The sequence below is a fragment of the Archocentrus centrarchus genome, chromosome 20 (genome assembly GCF_007364275.1).
Source record: "Archocentrus centrarchus isolate MPI-CPG fArcCen1 chromosome 20, fArcCen1, whole genome shotgun sequence".
NCBI lineage: Eukaryota > Metazoa > Chordata > Actinopteri > Cichliformes > Cichlidae > Archocentrus > Archocentrus centrarchus.
In genome coordinates this window covers 14,691,823-14,711,742 of record NC_044365.1, presented here as the reverse complement: position 1 = coordinate 14,711,742, position 19,920 = coordinate 14,691,823, and positions in this window count along the sequence as shown.

The window sequence follows — 19,920 nt, the reverse complement described above, 5'->3', positions numbered from 1 at the left end:
AATACTGATGTGTTGGCTTGACTTGTGTGCTTCTGTGCCCATTTGGCTTCTGGAGCATCCAGTTACTGGGTCAGACAACGAAGCCTTCACCTTTAAGCTGCATATATGCATGCTAGATACAGCCTAAATGGCAACTCATTATCAAGCACTTGTGTGAAACTACAAAAAGTAAGTAAGTAACCATGTTTTTCCTGTGTTTGTGAAGAATGCCTGACACATAGATTGCATTTTTACTTCCCGAGTTAACTAATTTAATCCCGTTCTGTTAAAGAATGTCTGTGAAGCTAATTATGTTATCAGTAACGCAGGAGGGAAAAAAGACTAATTCTAATTGTAACAGTGGCAGAACTTTTTTTGCCCATGTGTAAAACAAACTGCTTTCTGAATGGGCAGCGAGAAGTTTCACTGCGTGTCCATGCAAAGTTGCTTTTTAATCAAATTATGATGAAACATATGCTAACTGGAGCGATGTCAAATGATGTGATTCGTATGCAATGCCATTGTTAGCTCTCAGCCAAGGGGAAATTGCACCAGCATGTTAGGCAGTGCCGCCACCGTCATCAAAACACCAAATGAAGGAATATTGCTTGGAAGAGAGATGTTTAGTTCCCACACTACAGTTACAGGGAATTGCCAAATCAGTGCAAATTTGGATATAAGCACTGAAAAGTTCCTGCAGTGGTTAAACTCACTTGCTTCTGTTTGTTTTGTCTTATTATAGCAGTACGACTGTTTGGCCTGAATTGGTTTTGCTCTGCACAGAGAACATGTGCAGGTTAAAGGAATGTGAAAGCGTTTGCTTCTACATACTGAGTTCATATTGTTTCCTGGTAATTGGGAAGCCAATGTGATATTGCTTTTGCCCCATTCAAGATGATGAGGTTGTTGCAACCACATTTTCTCCTCATACTTTATATTCTGTGAAGCATAGGAAAACATTTCAACTCACGGCTTGCCCTACAGTTCTTTACCTAATGGAAATTGCTAAGCTACAGTGTTTTGATTGAAGCTGTTGTTACACTCATTGGCAACCTAATTTAGGTTTTTGTTTGTTTCTAGATGATAGTTTGGTAGAATCTGTGCTAGTTTACTATGTTTTTGTTGTAGTTTCAGATCAAATTTCAATATAAGAAAAGCAAAAGCTTTTTTAATATATTAAGTTTATAGGTTTTTAAACTCCGCTCACACTCCAGGCTGTAAAATGTCTGCATTAATCTACAAGCTGCTTGAGGTAAGGTGTTCCATTTGTGGTCTCAACTGGAACACCCAGCTACAACCTGTTGTTCCACTGGGTTGTAGAAAATGCATATCCCATAAAGACTTTATAAATGTTATTGAAAAAGTTTGTTCTTCTCAAGGCATCAGTCACATGGGCCTAGAGACCGGTTGGCGACCATCTGGCCCCTTCTAATTCTCCCATTCCTCCACCCCATTGTTCACATGACCATTGTAGACACTTTATAGACATGTACAAACCTCTTAAAGGCTACAGAAGTATTTCAAGACCTGGAAATTCATCAATTCAGAAAGAGAATGTTGTCTATAAATTGTAGAAATTCAGGGTTTTCCCTAGGGGAGAGCATCTCTCCAAGGTCACAACAAAGAGCACAATGAGCAGTCCTGAAAGAGGTAAACAAAAACAAAAAAAAACCAAAAAAAGAAAACAATTAAAAAGTACCCAGGGGTAACAGCATGACACCTGCAGGAATCATTACAACTTCCTTACTCATTAAGCATGAAGGAAACCACTGCTCTTATGTCAAAAAACTGCAGCATATTTTGAGTTTGCAAAAGGTGTTAGGACAGTGAGACAAATTTTGATTTGTTGGCAAAATATATTTGTGAACACAAGTGAATTGTACGCCTAAACACATAAAACCCCCAAACATACCAGCTGTGGAAAATTATGGAAGGACCATCATGGTTTGATGCTCCTTTGCTACTCAAGAGCTGGGTTGACTTGCAAGCCAGGCCCTGGGAGGACAGCAGTCCATGACCTGAAGCTTTGGGACGGTTTAGCAATGCAACAATGACCCAAGGCACAAATAAATGAGAGCTGAGATGGTGTAGCTTAACCTGAAGAAGACTGCAGAAATATTGACTAAATGAAACAGTTTCATAGCAGGAATAGTCAAAAATAGACCTCCTCATTGTGTGAAGTATCTGATTGTGGTCACTGCTATTGGAGGTTCTAAGAGTGACTAAATTCAAGATGTGACCTGCTTTTTCCAGCCTGCACTAAGAGTAACCACTGAATGAGCTCAAGAAACACACGAAAACTTCAACTATTAGTGTGGAATGAGTTTCTTCAGATTGTAGGAGCAATCAGTGAAGAGTAATATCAAAGGATTCACATTTAGTTCTTGCAACTGTAATGAATCACTTGATGTAATTTTGCCCTAGATAAAAACCATCCATGTACCTGCGCTCATTAAGGCTTGTTAATGCATCTTGTCAGACTGGACTCAAAGTGACTTTATCGGCTCAAATACACTGGATTTAAAAAAAAAATGAAGCTTTCTTCCGTATCAAACTCTAAACCTTGGCATCACTTGGCACGACTTTATGAATCGATTTAAGACTTCATAATGGAATTTTCATTATTAATGATTCAGTGGCAGGCATGATAAAACACTGGCTGTGCACCACAGATGGCCCTTTGTAGGGGAAGCAGCGAGGTATCTAAAAACAGTCATTCATTGAGCCTCTGCTGTAAGCTGGCTGTGACTCAAAAGTTTTCACCTGTACAGAGAGGACACTGAAAAATGTCTATTTACAGTGTAAAGCAGAGCTGTGAAATGTGCTACTCAGCAGATGGTGTGTATTTATAGTAAGTGGCTGTGTTAGCGGTGAGTAGCTGTAGCTCTCTGACAGAGTTACTTAGCAAACCCCTGTGGCCTCAGACTATCTATCCCTTTTACAGAGAAGTCATTATAGAAGTGGATTATACACGACAGCAGAATCTCATTTCCAAACCTCTCAGGAGTGCTGGCTGAAATGTTTGGATTAAAATACTCGGGCAAAGCTTATTCCAAATATGAAACATAAATTTGCACTCAATTTAAAATGTTCTGTACAGTTTAATTTTTAACTCTGAGGCTTGTATCTATCAATAAGTAAGATGTAGCCTATTTTTCAGTGGACATACTTAACTATATGAATTCACTCTGGACTGTCAGCCGAGGCCTCGTGTTTGATAATTGAGGACATTTCAGATTCTGATCAGATTTAATCTCCCCACTAATCCAGTGGCACATAGACACTTTGACTTCCCGAATTTATGAGATGATTAACCAGCTATCCATTTCTTTTTTTTCCAGTGTGCTTGTGAATTAAAGCGTCCTTGGTGTCAAGAAAGTGGATTTCAGCACATTTAAATACATTTCTGTCAGGACCATGTTGGTGGTGGGATTATTATTTCATCTGCAGTAATTTATACTTGACAGTACAGCTCTGTTTTGGGACTTTCCTACCTTTCCATGCATATACATGGAAAACCCAAAGGCAGGAGGAATAACACCAAGACCAGCTTACAGAACAGAGGGGGCATCAGTGATAAACAGACATGGTATGAAGTTAGAAATAGCATGAAATGGAAGAGCTGGGATCAGGGTGGGTTGCAAATAGGTTTGCAGTAGCAGCACTAACTGCATTAGTGCAGGTTAAATAGCAACATCAACATATAGGATGCACAAAACTGAATCACTTTAGCCATCAGCTGGTGCTGGCTGGTGCAGAGATCAGCTGATCTGCCTGGATTACTGGCTGAGAGTAACTCTGTGTGCCTGCCAAAGAAGATATTTATGTTACTTTGAGGATATTACATTGTGAAAGTATTAGGTTTTTATTTTTATTTGCATATAAACAGTATGAGCACTAAAAAAATTAAGAAGAAGAATGAATTCAGTACATTGGTTTGATAATATTTGTGTGTTTTTGTGTCATGGATTCAAGGTCAAAAGTTCATATTCACTGTCAATATCTGAACAGCTGTTATGTATGTAACCTTACAGACCGTGACCATGTAGTAAAGTGGGGATTTTTAGAAAAGCTGAATTTGTCGTGGTGGTTGGTGTTTTTTCTCTTAAGGTTCTCTTTTCATTTCTGCTGTGCTTCTAAGTTTGCCTACAGTTTAGATTCTTAGTTTGTTATGGGTTTCTGAATCCTGTTATTAGTTATAGTTATTTATATTGAATTCCTGTTTCCCTTTGTTCTTGTCTTCCCCGCTAAACTAAATATAGAACATTTAGTTTTATTCCCAGTGTTGTGACAAGTCTGCGTCTCTGTTCCCATGCTTTCTTGTTTCCTGTTTTACTGTGCCACATTCTTTGTCTAATCTACCTTGGATTTAGTTTTACTTGCTGGTCTCATCTGTTGTGATTGCGTATAGATGTGCTCCTCACCTGTTGTCTGTTTCCTCATCGCTCCCTGTGTATATATTGTCTGTGTTTTTCCCTGGTCCTTTGTCGTGTTGTTGTCAGTGCTTCCCTCACTGTGTGTCTTCCTGTTCCGTGTTATCCCTCAGTTAATTTTGGCTCCTGTCCATCCTCAGTATATCTGCAGTTAATATGTCCTTTGTTATTTATCAGTAAAACTACACTTAAGTTACAGTTTCCTGTGATTCCTGCATTCTGGATCCTACCTCGCCTGCCACAGAGCAGCCCATGACAGAACAACATGACCATTACATGAACCCTGCAGACTCAGATCTGCATGAGCTGCAGCAAGCAGCTCTTCACCTCATGGAGGAGAAGACGGGGTGGAAGCTGTGGCTCGCACCGGTACCCAAGTCACCTTTCCGGGACACACAGCTTACCCTGAGAGGTTCCGGTTAGGGAAAGGGACCTCTGCATCATCGCTGGCCACTTTCTCCACCTCAGCAGCCACAACCTCACTTACCAGCCTCACCACGGCAGCTGCACTACACGACAGATGCCCTTCCACTTTGTCGCCAGAAGCTCAACCTCCTGCCCCTTCGCACGCCATCTCCACTCCTCTTCTGCAACCAGCATCGTGGATGAGGAGGAAGGGCTCAGCGAAGAAGAGAACTGGAGCCCCTGAGCTACGACAGCACTCCAGTGCCAGTTTTCTCAACCTCCCCTTTCCAGGGGGAGCCAGGCATTCGTTGTTGGCGCTCCACGCATCAGCTGGCCTGTGTCCGCTGACACTGGCCCTCCTGACTTTTCCCACACCATGAGTACTCAAGCTTTGACTCTCATCCCATTCATGATGCTTCACAGACTCAGTATTGCAAGCAGTTTCTTCACAAAGCTTGTTTTACTGAATCAGTGGACAATAAGACTGTGAACTCAGTTTCGGAACCTGCCACTGTGAATGACTTTTCTGTGTCTTCAAGTCCAAAACAATAACCTCTCCTGGTTCTGTTATGATGCCAGCAAATCAAAACGTCACTTCCTGTCACGATCCTGACCCTGAAATTTCTGTTTCTGGTTTTGTTTCCCCATCAGAAAGTCCTAAGACTGTTAATTATGCTGCTGAGCCGGACTCTTTTAAAATTGTGTTTCACGTTGATACTACCTCTGTTCCACTGTCGGCCCTGTCAAACACAGCTAACTGTTTTCCCGAAAGGGTCCCAGCAGTCTGTAACCCCTGAAATGAGGTGAGCGAGGACATGGTACACTGTCATGGACTGCCGGTCCTCTGTGACTGGGTTTGTGTTTTTCTTTCTTTTTCTTCTCATTTTTGCTCTCTCCTCTCTTCTGTTTGTGTGTGAGTGTGTGGCTGTGTGCAGTAACCCCGCCCTGGTGTTTCAGTGGGTGGGGTGGCCCGTGGATCTCTGATTACCTGGAGGTGGTAATCACACCTGTGGGTCATCATTCCATTTGAACTGTGGCTTCTTTAGCAGAAATTGGACCTTAAGTTGTTGCCAGATTCTTAGACTAGTCTCACCAGTATCCTGAGTATCTTGTCTGCGCTACTCGTATGAAAAGGATTTTGCACTTACCTGTTTTCCTCTTTCTGCACAGAAACCCCAATGCACACCTGGTAGAGAGTTCAGTGAGAGAAGTGAGAGAGACGAATTACAGTGGACTAACCTGTTCTGGAAACCCGAACCTTCTGGACTTGGAAACCTTTGTTCTGCCCTGCAAATTCTGTGCTGTAAATAAACTTGTGAACTTTTATGACAGAGTCCCACCTGCTTTACGGACACTATGACAGAACAATCCGGCCACATCATGGATTCAGCAGACTCTGATCCAGTTTGTCTGGCTCTGGTGCTACAGGGCGCACAGCTGGAGAGGCGTGAGCAAATACAACCCTTTTTGCCCCACTGTGCCCAAGTGTTTAGACATCAGAGTCCTCCATATGCTTCTGATAGTTCAAAGATATCATTTATAATGGAATTATTCCATGGGAGAGCGCTGCGGTCCTTTAAAAGTGTGTTTCTTAAAGGTGCAAGCTCCGATGCGGCAGCCCATAGACTGTTTTCATTGTGTCAAGGTAAAAGGGGTGTGGCTGATTACTCAGTTGAATTTTGGATTCTGGATGAGTGCTTATATTGTGGTCACAAGGGACATTTTATTAGAACCTGCCCATGAAAGCCAAAAGAGTGGGCCCGGCAGTACTGTAAGGGTGGGGACACTAGCAGGCCATTTAACAAATGACTCTTCTCTGCCAAGTCTATTACTCTCAGCTAAAATAATCACCCGGTCAGGGTCTCAATCTCTCTGGGCTCTTGTGGATTCAGGGGTGGAACATAGCTTCCTTGACCAAGGAGTGGTGGAGGAACTATACCTTCTGCTGGAACAGCTGCTGGAATCACTCAGTCTTTCTTCTCGATTACCCGACATAACTCACAGACCTCACCCAGTCTTGTTTTCTCTCACAGGTAACCACATCAAACTCATTCAACTGTAAATCTTCAAAGCTCCCTGCACTCCTCTGGTTCTGGGGTACCCTTGATTCAGTCAACACAATCCAGACATTAATTGGAGTCAGAACAGTATTACAGGTTGGAGTGTGTTTTGTCATCAGAACTGTTTAAAATCTGCTTCAGTAGATTCAGCAGATTACTATTCTCATTGTCTCTCTCCCACAGAAAGGAACTATGAAGTTGGATATCAGGAGCACTTAGAAGAACAGAGACACTGGCTAGAAGGAGCAGAACATCCATTCATCCATTAAAACCTAGCTTACCTTTACACTGCTAAAAGGCTGAATGCCTGTAGGCCAGGTGGGCATAATTTTTCTCTCGTTTCAACTTTATCACCTACAGGCTTGGTTCCTGCAACATAAAGCCAGATGCTCTCTCCTGGCAATTCATTACTTCTGAGTCAGCTTCGAAGACATTCCCATCCTGCCTCCCATATGCATCATCGGCTCCCTCACATGGGAGACTGAATCTGCTTTCCTCAGCTCAGCGAGATGAACCAGACCCTGGTGGAGGTCCGCCCAACTTCCTGGTTGTTCCTTCCAGCGTCAGGTCCTTTCATTGGGCTCATTTGGCCAGGTTCTCCTGCCACCCTGGAATAAATTGATCACTTTTCTGCAACATTAGTTTTGGTGGCCCATGGTTGACAAAGATGTGTGTGATTATGTACAGTGGCTTGCAAAAGTATTCATATCCCTTGAACTTTTCCAAGATCTGAAAACTGCTGTTCACAAATGCTCTCCATCTAATCTGACTGAGCTTGAGCTGTCTTGCAAAGAGAATGGGCAAAAATTTCTGTCACTAGATGTGCAAAGCTGGTGGAGACATACCCTAAAAGACTTGCAGCTGTAATTGCAGCAAAAGGTGGTTCCACAATGTATTGACTCAGGGGGGCTGAATACTTTTGCACACCACACTTTTCAGTTTTTATTTGTAAAAAATGTTTTGGATCATGTACAATTTTCTTTCCACTTCACAATTGTATACCACTTTGTGTTGGTCCTTCACATTAAATTCCAGTGAAATATATTTATGTTTGTGGTTGTAATGTGACAAAATATGGAAAAGTTCAATGGGTATGAATACTTTTGCAAGCCACTGTATCTACCTGTCCAATCTGTGCCCAAAACAAGTCGGTTAGTTAACCTCCTGTGGGACTTCTAGGATCACTTCCCAAGCCTGGACGTCCATGGTTCCACATAGCCCTAGACTTTGTAACTTGTCAACCTCCATCTTCAAGTAACACTGTCATATTATCATATCATTGACAGTTTTTCAAAGGTAGCTTACTTCATGGCCTTGCCCAAGCTTCTGACAGCCCTGGAGACCACTGACTATTTAATGGAGCACATTTTCCGATTACATGGCATACCCCTGGATGATCGCGGGCCACAATTCACATCGCGTGTATGGAAGGAGTTCTGTGCCTCCTTGGGAGCTCAGGTTAGTCTGTCTTCTGGTTTTCACCTCCAGACCAATGGCCAGACAGAGCAGACCAAACAGGAGCTGGAAGCTGCCTTCTGATGCATGGTCTTCTCCAATCCCTCCACCTGGAGCTCATGTCTTCCTTGGGTTGAGTATGCATATAATTCCACGACCTCATCTGCAACTGGTCTGTCACCTTTTGAATCCTCCCTGAGCTATCAACCGACTCCGTTCCTTTCTGAGGAAAGGGAGTTGTCCGTACCCTCTGTTCAGCAGCATCTACACCATTGCTGGCATTTTTGGAGGGCAACACGAGCAGCCCTGCTCAGGACCAAAGAAAGAAAAAACGCCTTGCAGATTAGACTCCAGCTCCTAACTATGAGCCAGGTCTGAAAGTTTGGCTTTCTACACCAAACTTGCCATTACGAACTGATTCCAAGAAGCTCTCTCCCCACTGCATTGGTCTGTTTGAGATCAAGGCAGTGATTAACCCTGTGTCTGTCCATCTCAGGCTCAATTGCTACATGAGGGTTCATAACATTTTTCATTTCTCCGAACTAAAGCTGACTAGCCCTTTGGATCCCCCTGCTATTATTCCCTCAAGGACTGTTGTTATGACTACTGCACTAGCCCCTCCTGAGACTGTGTGCTATACACCCTGAAACTATTGCTCCTGTTGAGGCTTCCCCTGTGCCTGAGCATCATTCACTTAAACCTGTTCCTCAGGTGGGGGTGGCTAGGGGCCAGCCAGTCCCACGCCATTCCTGTTCCCAGGGTGGGGATGGCTTGTCCCCTCACCCTTGGAACTGTTCCTAGGGTGAGGGTGTGCAGAAATCAGCCCGCTCCTGCACCTGTACCAGTTGTGCAGGTGGGTGACCAAGGCTTCAGACTTCAGCAGTGGGCCCTTGTAAGCAGACCTCAGTTATCTGTTGAGACAGCTGCGTGCCCTGCAGAGTGGTTCCAGTCGTCGGAGATCATGGCTGTGTGCCCATTACCACTTTAGCCTTCAGCATCTGCTGCACTGTCTTCTCTTCAGTGTCCAAGTCTTCCCTTCAGTCATCAGAGCCTATGGAGAGCCTCTGCCACTGGCCCCATGGCCGTCCTCCTGATCTGCCTCGCCTCCACGGTGGGTCTCAGCCCCTATGTGCGGCCCCCTGAACTGTTCTTTTTGGGATCTGTTGTTTCCTGATTTGTTTTAGTTTTGTCTCTTAATATGCACAATGATGAACACGAATAACAATATAGTATATACACTCTTTTTAGCATGACTCCTTCCTTTCATACTATTCCAATATTGTTGAGCATCATGTTAGAGAAAATACTTTCATATGAGTCAGGTCATACATTCACTTGAGTGCTCCCTGAAGCTGAGCACTCTCAACAGTCGCAAAAACTCTGTGTGTCTCTTTCTTAGTACCTCCACGAAAATTACTTCCATAAAAGAGGCTAATTAAAAATTGTACTAACTCTAAAACTGACTATGGATCTTATCTTTGAGGATCTGTGCACTGTGTCAAAAGCAATTAAGGAAACTGGATGGGCTAAGTTGGCTTTTGTTCCCCAGTCAGTTTAATTAGTGTGATGAATAGTGTAAAAAAAAACGAAAAAAAAAAAACACGATCTAAATGCCATTCAGCACAGAAAGACTGTTACTTTGTCTCTCTCTCTCTCTTTTTTGTGCAGTCAGAGTGAAACTCTTTGTCTTTGTCCTTTATTTCAAACACTGCAAATGGTTCTTTGGTGATAATTTGCTGAGGTGCAGCCTTAGTTTAAAAGCTGAAAAGTCAACGTGGTGTGATTGAACATAAGCTGTTTTAAATAAACATTAACTTTAGTTCATTCATAAACTACATTAAAGGTAAATGGAAAAATGTCTCATTCAAAACATACAACACAATCTGCCAGTAGTAATAACACTGTCATTTTGTAGTGTTTAGAGAATATATACAGCTCATCTACGGTACCCCTAATCCTTCCACAGGATGTTCACTCTCACAGTCCCATCACTTCACAGCCTCAATAATTCAAGCTCACTGATTCCTGAGTTTGTGGCCACTGTAGCCCTGAAGTGGATTCACAGCCACTATTATTCATGCTGTTGTGTCATAGCTTTTATAACTACAATTCTAGCACAATGGGGCACTGCACTAAATGTATTTATGTGTGTGTGCGTGTGTGTGTGTGTGTGTGTGTGTGTGTGTGTGTGTGTGTGTGTGTGTGTGTGTGTGTGTGTGTGTGTGTGTGTGTGTGTGTATGTGTGTGTATGCACTCTGTGCATTTCCATTTGTGTCAGTGAGATATTGCAAGAGGAAGACATCTCATTTTCTCATTTCTCTAGAAATATTGATTCAAACCGGGGTTTCCATCGTTCTGTGGAATCCTCTTCTTGTCTTCCTGGCGTCATGTTTCTGTGATTCCCCTCAGTGATATCTGAACTCGCAAACAGCTACAGTGTAAACATGGTGTCTCCCATGAAAGAAAATGTCTTTTCGGCTGACAGTGCAGAGATATTTAACATTAAGCTGATTGTTTGTGATAACCAGAGGCATCTTCATGTCTGCACTTTTTATAGTATGGAAGCTGCAAGATGCCAAAAACAAAACAAAAAAACGACTTAATATTTCAAGGTGTTTTCTAGGGCAACATAGTGGTGCAGTTGTTAATTTTGCCTCACAGTAAAGAATAGTTCCACCTGTTTTCTCTATGCTTCTGGCCTCTGATTTCCTCCTACTGTTCAAAGTCACGCTTGTTAGGTTAATTGGTTATTCTAAATTGACCCTAGGTGTAAATTTGAGAGTCTGGGGTTGTCTGTCTCTCTGTTTTAGCTCGGTGTTGGGCTGTTGATCTGTCCAGGGTGTACTCTGCCTTTTTTCCAATTACAGCTGGGATAGCCTCCAGCTCCCCCTGCGACCCTAACTTGGATAAGCAGTTAAGAAACTGGATGGATGGAAGTTCTTTATTTCCTGGCTGGGAACCCATATTGATACTGTACTTTGGGTCCATGCTTGTGTTCATTCAGTTTTCTTCACAATTCCATCATGATATAAATGCAACTGATGAATTTTCTCTTTGTTTGTGCACTCTTCATCATCTGAAATACACCATTCCAGGGGGAAAAAAAAGTGCAGTCAGTATTTATCTTTAGTTTTAGCCAAACTTTGTGGTCCATTTAGGACACAACACTCAAATCCTATCAAATCATTGTGAAATGCACTGTATTGTTGCATCATTATTTATTTATAAACATCTTTATGTATTTGGCTCTGTATTTAGATATGTATGAAGTTGTTCCTAACAAAGAAACATAGCAACAAACTTGCACATTTTCTGAGAACCAAATTGCAAATCAACACAAATTCCAGTGTTCCTTTACACTGAAAGTGCTTTATGTAGCTCCCAGAAGAGTCAAGTTCTTTGAGAGTCAATAAAATAGTAAAGAGGTGCAAAAAAAGAAAAATCCTTAAAAAACCCACTTTGCTGACACATTAGGAGCATTCATAGCGATAGAGCTCATTAACACAATACATGACTACATGTCACCATAATAAGAGCAGATAATTCAATGGTCTTCACCAATTTAAATCCATATTGTTTAAATTGTACTTTCTAAATTGAATGTAATAGTTACAACAATGGTCAGCTACTATGTGAACTCACTTTTACACTTTGAAACTCCAGCTCTATTTCCTTATGTGCTAAATAGCTGATATATAGATAGCTCATTTAGATTTCACTGCAAAAGTCCTTAAAGAACTTCAGTGAAAGGATGCAGAGTGCTTGAACAACAGAGGCTGATGTGATCTGATATCCTCAAGCTGCTTAAAGAGGCTTTAAAACTTGCCTTATTCATTGATGCAGGCATTTTTGAAGCCTTTTGAGTTTTCCTTTTAGCTATTGCCATGTTTTTTTTAAAACCATGTGTTTGTGAGTGGTGGATCTGACTGAGAAACCAGTGATATGAACATATGTTCCTGACTTGTCATAAACAAGTTTACCAAACCCTAAAACACATCCAGCTTTTCTTGTAGGTTCCTATACAATCAGATTTTTATTTTTATTTCTATACAATCTGATTTTTATTTATAGTCTTTCTACTGCTGGCCAGTAGAAAGAATGCAGGTATAATGCAATTTCAAATAGACCCTTTTACATCCTACGTCATCAAAGGATGCGTGCACATTTTGGCAACGGAAGTGAACTGCTACTCAATTCAAATCAATAAGAACAAGGAGACTGCGCAGCGTTTAAATGTGATTTAAAAGCGATATCAGCATAAAAATGTCTGGCTGTTGTGTGTTCGGCTGTCAGAATTTCTACTCTACCAAAAGTGGATTGAAGTTGTACCGAATCCCAGGGAATCAGCTGTTTAAGAGAAAACAGAGGCATCAGTGGTTGCAAGCCATCAAGTGTATTGATAAAAATTGGACTGAGGACATGATCAGGACAGAGGACAGGATCAGAAATACTTGCGTTTGAAGTACCCATTTTATATCAGTTAAAGTTATTTATCTTCCGTTGTTTTTACTGGGATGTCAGGTATCTAAAGTAAACAGCATTAGCTGGTAGGCTATTTGGCTTTTAAACTGTAGTGTGGCTGGCTATTTACAGGTGAGGCATCGCTGGACTCAGAGAGTCCTGATTTTGAAATTAATATTTAATCGCACTATAGATTACAAAATGCAGTGCCAGTCAAAAGTCTGAGCGGACTGGCATATGAATGCTTGAGCATGTCTCTCAGTGTGACTGGAACAGTATATTTTTTCATTGTAAATCAATAATATCTGCAGCCAGAAAACTCCTAGCAAGCTAGAAAACCAGTTTGACAAAGTACTCACGCTGCCATCCAGGTACAATTTGCTGTGAGGCTGTAGTTCTCTGACTTGTTTACAATGACTCGAACTCATACACAGCAGTCCTGTTTCCATGTCTTTGACTTGGAAGAACTTATGTCTTCAAGACACAAAACTCCGACTCTGTGTCATATCTGACGTTCGGTACATGGCTGCAAACAACATAATTGTAAGCATTCAGTGACTTATGTGCTGCAACTTCTCTCCGGTGTATACCCTGGGTTTCTCCACCAAAAACATGTATATATCCTCCCACAGATACTGGGCCACTTGCTAACGTACCACAGGGATCGGAGTCGGTTAACGGTGGTCAAAATGAATTTTTACAGGTAGTTTTCATGATCTTTCGTTGATAATCCCTTCTGGTACATTAGATTGAAACGCTATTGAACTCCGCCGTATTTCCGTTTCCAAAATGCCTACGTCATTATTGTTTACAAACAGTAAAAGGGTCTATTGGACAGTAAAACACAAATATAACTGTAGTTTATGTGTATGCATGGCTTTGTCAGAAATTACCCACTTGACTTGTTTCAGACAGATACCGAAAAACTAGTCCATGCATTTGTTACTTTGAGGTTGGACTATTGTAATTCATTATTATCAGGTTCTTTTTCTAACGTTGCCCGGTGTTTCACTGTAGTAATAGCCTTGGCATGATCAACTACGGGAGCTCCAATGACACCACATCTGTCCGTGACAGACCTGTCAGTGCTCAGGGCCCCGCCCCTTATACTAAAACAGCTGACCAAATTCTCCCTACTCATTCTCGCTGTCTTCCCATAATAAACTACATCAAGCTCCCTCAGCACGTACAGGCTAGTTTGGTTTGCTGTTTAACCCTATAACACTGGGCAATCGTTGCTGATGTACCTGTGACCTGCCCTTACCTGCCGTGAACAGCTGGTTAGCACCGAGCATATCACCATTGAGAGTCTGATTAACTGCACTTTGAATTACCATAATTACGGGACAGTTTGTCCTATCTGAAAAATTCAAACACTTTCTGAAAGCTGAGAAATTGCCTTCACAGCCAACGTAGGGTTGTTATGGTAATTGCTGCCAGAAGTCCACGAACAGGGAACTTTTGAAGTTTGCTGTGTCCCCCGGTGACACGTTCAGCTTTAGAAGTTTAATAGTTAATGTAGACGAGTATGTCGCTGAACACAGTTTTCCAGTATCAGTCTGGATTGTGCTCAGTAAGTCCTTCAAAAGAAGTTTACGTATACATTTTTAGACAGCAGTTGTGTTGTGGTGACCTGTTCGAGGGTTGCCTGGTTTTAGTTAGCGGGGTAGCTGTTGTGCGTGTAACTTGGGCTTACGCATTACGGTGAGCTTTTCAGTGTCTGGCTAGCATTAGCTTGTTAGCAGGTCTCAACCATGTTGGTGTCAGGCTAGCATTAGCTTGCTAATCAACCCAAAATGTTGTTAGGGTTCAGCTAGCATTAGGTTGTTAGCTGAACTGACTAGTAGAACTCAGCTAATGTGTCAAGACAGGCTGACTCTCACAGCGACTAGATCGGACTTAACCCCATTGCAAGCACTAGCTACGAACAGGCTAACATGTAGCTCAGTCTCACCCCTTTCCGACAACCATGGCTACAGCTTCTTCCCCCGCCAAAGGGTCAGAACCAAAGGTCAAACAGGCTGCATCCCACCCATGTCCCGCATTATGTGGTGCCTCCATTTTGGGCAGGGACCCTCATTCGATATGCATAGCTTGTATGGGTGCTAAACATGCTCAGACTAATCTAGCGGACCCACAGGCTTGCCCCCCACTGTGCATTGATGCCAGAGAAAGTCCTGAAAAGCAGGCTGAGAGTAGCAGTGGCCTACATCCAGGACCTCTGCCTGCCAGCCGCTAATGCTACGATTGATATCCATCAGCCACGAGCCACAACGAGCTGAGCAGACATAATGAGGAAGTGTCCCCGGTTATGTCCCAGTTGTATGAGAGGCTCCTTGAGCAAAACAAGGGTGAGCAGGATAGTGAAGATGCGGATGGCAATGTCAACTCTGACCTCCTCGGCCTAGAGGACATGGAGGTGGAGGAGGATGACTCCACCTTCCCTGCCCAGCAGTTCAGGCCCCCAAGTGGGGCTGAAGTTGTACCCACAGTGGACAGCAACTTGTATGAGGTCTACAAACGGACTGCTGCCATGGCCAGCAGCCCAGGATGCTGAAGGGACAGAACGTGACCTGTAGGATGGCAAGAGGGTCCCTCCTGCCTAGCCACCTGCAAAGCAGCTTCTGCCAGCAGTCCCTGCTTGCATGAAAGACACGAGTCGCTACTGGTTTAGCCCTTTTAAGAGCAAGCTTCCTACCAAGGGCTGCTCTAAGCTCGAGATTCAAGGGATGGGTGAGGTGGGACTGACTGAACCCCCAGCAGTGGAGCTTTCAGTGGCTTATCACCTTCACCCTAACTACAGGTCAGTTTCAGCTTCTTCTAATATTTCTCTGCCCAGTAAGACAGATCGCCTCACCGCATCTATCTATCAAAGGATGTACAAGTATGCAGCACAGTCAGTATGTTCCCTTAACGCAGTTACACTGCTGTCAGCTTATCAGGCAGAGATTTTGGGGGACATGGGCCGTCAACTAGACTCAGGGTTACCACCCCCCCGAGCCTGGTTCCAGTTTTCTTCTTGCTAAAAGGGAGTTCTTCCTTCCCACTGTTCCCAAGTGCTACTCACAAGGGATCGTTAGATTATTGGGGTTTTCCCCTCTTACATTGTAGGGTCTGTCTTTACCTTTACAGTATAAAGGGCCTTGAGTTGACTTTTGTTGTGAATTGTTTCATTATAAATAAAGCTGAATTGAATTGAACTGACTTAAAATTACATGGCTCCCTACTTCTACATAGTGGTGACTCAGTTTACTCAGTAAAGAGCAGTATTTTGAATTCAGCTTTTTGGAAACTCATTTATCACAATTTTGCTCAATTATTGACAGTTTAAATGTAGTGTGGCATTTAAGCTGTCCAAAGAGACAAATGCAGCTCACTGCACTGCCCAATTGTTAGAAGGTCTTTTGTTTTTGTTTTTGTTTTTTTTGTTTTTTGTTCCATTACAAAGTTTTTTTGGTAATATGTTGTGGAGAAACAAATAAAGTAGCAGAGATGATAATAAAAGTTGCGCACTATATAACAAACAGGGAGTGATTAGGACTCAGCCTATGTGTGTAGGGGCTCTTGTCTCATCATCACAAACGCACATATGCAGAAATGGCTGCAGAGCTGGCTGAGGAAGATAAATGGCACAGATATCCTCTTATTATGAAAACACAAACACAAGCTTACACAAACACATGCACACAGACATTCAATGATAGCTAGATGGCTACCGCATTAGAGTTGCATGCTATCCTCCCACAACACATTTCGGTCCATGAAACCTCACCCAGAGGGTCAACAACAATCTAAATTTCAATTAAAGTGGAAAATGCTGGTGATAGAGACTGAATGAATGTTGATGCCACTTCGTCTGAGGGGTTCAGGTTTCAGCGACTGCTTGGGTAAAAAGCATTTGGGGCAATTATTTCATTATCTCAAATCCGCTCACAGCAGGTTAGGGTCACAGCTCTGGCCAAGATTAGCCGGAACCACAATTATTATTACAATTAGAAAGCAGACAGCACCAGCGTAAGTGCTTGGCCTCAGGAAAAAACTGAATGTCAACTTAAAACTGTTATTAGAGAGCTGAAGGTGAAGAGAAAATTGAGCATGCAGGGAGGGATGGGGCAGGTGTGGGAGGTGTTTCTATTAATTGTCTGTTTTCTGTGTTCACATACTTTGCCGTGCAATTTGAGCATCACTGCAAAGTTCGGAGTCCAAACAAGGAATTAATGGCTTGAAAGAAAAATGAAGGAAAAGTGAAACGTTTCCTCATATGTGACAGAAACTGCATTTGTGTGGATGGTAGATTGAACACAGCTCAGATTACCTGACAACACAAGCAGCAACACAATGCCACTCTGAATGTTAAATTAAACTGGTGAACTCTGACCCATGGCACTGCCTTTGATTTCATAAATAAGTCATGCTGCATCATTTTAACTCATTGACTGTTTGGAGGAGACATCTTTGATGCCAAGAATGAGAGATGCACGCTGCTCCTAAGTAAATCAAATTTGCATTTGTATTGCAAATAGAGTCCAGCTGCATTTTACTTATATCATGCTTCTCCTTTTAACAAAATGAGGGCACTTGGAGCTGCTCAGATCTTCAGTGTGAGATCAAAGGGGGAAAAAATATAATGCAGAAAGAAGAGAGGGAGGTGAGAGGGGGATACTAGACATATTAGACTGGTGTGACCATAAGAGAGATAATCATGGTTAGTAACAGTGACTGGTAGAAGTGATTTAAAACAGTTGGAAAGATACTTCCTGTTGGCCATTTTCAAAGCCTTATTCCCTTCAAATATTATTGCCACATCTGTCCAGCTATTTGGCATTGTATTTTGTGTTTTATAATCACAAATAATCATCATGCTTGGTAACCATTTAACCATTGGCGTCTTAGTGTTTTGAAACCGAAGGGCTATTCAGGATGCCCTGATGGAAGTAAAAGTCCAATGAATTTCCCTCATAGGGAATGTCACATAACTCACATTTGGAGCACTTCTCTGGCCTGGTTCAGTGTGGAAACCCTCCTCATTTCAATCATCACAAAGTCAGAATGTTTGGGAACTCATCACTCCTTCAGTCTCTTTGACCTGAGCTACTAACAGTGGCTTTAGATTACAGCAATGAGAAAAATGGAAAGTGGAGGAGCGGTCTGCAGTTAAAAAAAAATAAATAAATTTCTTTCAAAGAGTACACGTGATGCAGGACACAAAAATCCATCCAAAGACGCAAACTGAGAATCCCAGCTGCGCACAGAAAACAGCCAAGCAATGACGTCATCAAGAACAACTGGATTTTCCGTTATTTTCATTGTTTATCTGAACTTCACTGTCTGCAATTATCTCTCATTAACAATTTTCCTGAATAGTTTCTGATACATAAACTGCAAATAAACATTCATTACAGTCAACGCAACTTGAGTGACGCTGGTGAGTTTTCCGCCTTTCATCTGTGTGGACTGTCTCTGTTCGATGCTTTATTGTAAAGCTCATGGCGTTTTTAAAAGACGTTTAGTCATTTATGAACATTCTACCAGTGATCATTTAAAAATTAATAGAATAACAAACACAGATCAATGAAATCTGCTGTTTTTTTTGTTATTTGAATGTTATTTGAATGTAATCTAGAAGAAGAAAAAAGAAAACCTTTGTTTTACTAAGCAAGTTACAGTTGTGAACAATGGGAACAGTTACAAAGAAACAGGGGAATTGGATTATGGCCATGGTTTTCACTTTGTCCTAAACGATTTTGAGGAAACCGGATGAGTGAAGGATCCAAAAAGAAACTCTGTATTTGCCATATTTCTATGTATGTTTGCAAATGTTTCAATAAATAGCTGCACCTATTTCCCTTTTTCCTAGCAAAACATAAAGAAACAAAGGGAGACTCAAGACTGTTGCGCGTTATTGTACATACTCATGCATTTATGCTCTTTCATAAATGCAAATTAGCTCTATTGACTAGCAGACCAAAGATGCTATTAGAGCAGACTAGCATCAACCAGAGCGTTTTTAGTCGGGGGTAATAACTGTAGATCTGAAGAGGTCATCCTCTGCACTAATTGACTCCAGCTTAGAAGTAGGCCCCAGTCGACAGTTTCTCAGCCGGCTCCTATCGATAGTTGATATTAATGTCGTGGTGAGGTAGCAGTGATGGCGTTCACGGACGGCACCGTAACTAGTTTTTGATTTGTTTCACGGCACGAAGGGAAATGGAATGAGGTCTCCAGTGCTGGTGTGTGCGTTTCCAGAACCAGGAACACATAATGATAATCATACTCATAACATTAGCGTCTAGCCGTGATAATGTTTGGAGCAGTGGAGTTAGTGAGAGCTAATGGGAACATAATGACTGTGGGTCTGTTTGCTGGGAGGTGGGATGGGATTTGTGTAGTGAAGAATGCTTTTTCAGAGTAACAGGAAGCAGAATATAAAGGCAGTGCAGCCCATTGTGAGATAAGAACAGTGGTTAGTCTACACATTTCTTCAGAAAACCCTTTTGGACCATATCTGTGACAGCATAACTCATGACTTCCTCTTGGGACTGAATAATTGTCTCTTAAATGAGATTAGGTGGTTTATGACAAAATTTAGAATATCATGTTTGAGCACTAAAGTGGCACAGCAGAGCAAATACTATCCAAAAATACACATTTGACTCTACTTTTAAGGTCATATTGACTGTTGTGATAAAACTGTGTTATTTGGTCATTTAGTCCTATCCCAAAGCTTTTTCACATATTGATTCTGAAAGTCAACCCTTCCTACTTCCTTGCATCCTTTCCTTCTTAATTAGCAGTCACTGCCATCAGCAGCGATCTCAGACGTCATGCGGTGTTGCCACACTGCCGGAAATCAGCGCTGAGATAATCAAGCTCAATGGAAGTGGGTGTCACAGGTTGGTGGGTGATCAGCTCCTGATTAGGAAGCTCTCTAACTGAGTCGACCTCAGCAGATGAAGTCATTATCAGACTCTGGTAATATGCAGAAATTTGTTGTCCTTACTTGTGGGTAGGAGAAGGACTGTTGAGCAAAATGCACCGCTGGAAATGATCAATTGTAACTGCATCTGGGAAAAACTCAAGTGTGCTTGGGCTAATGCACTCAAAAAAAAAAAAAAAAAAAAAAAATC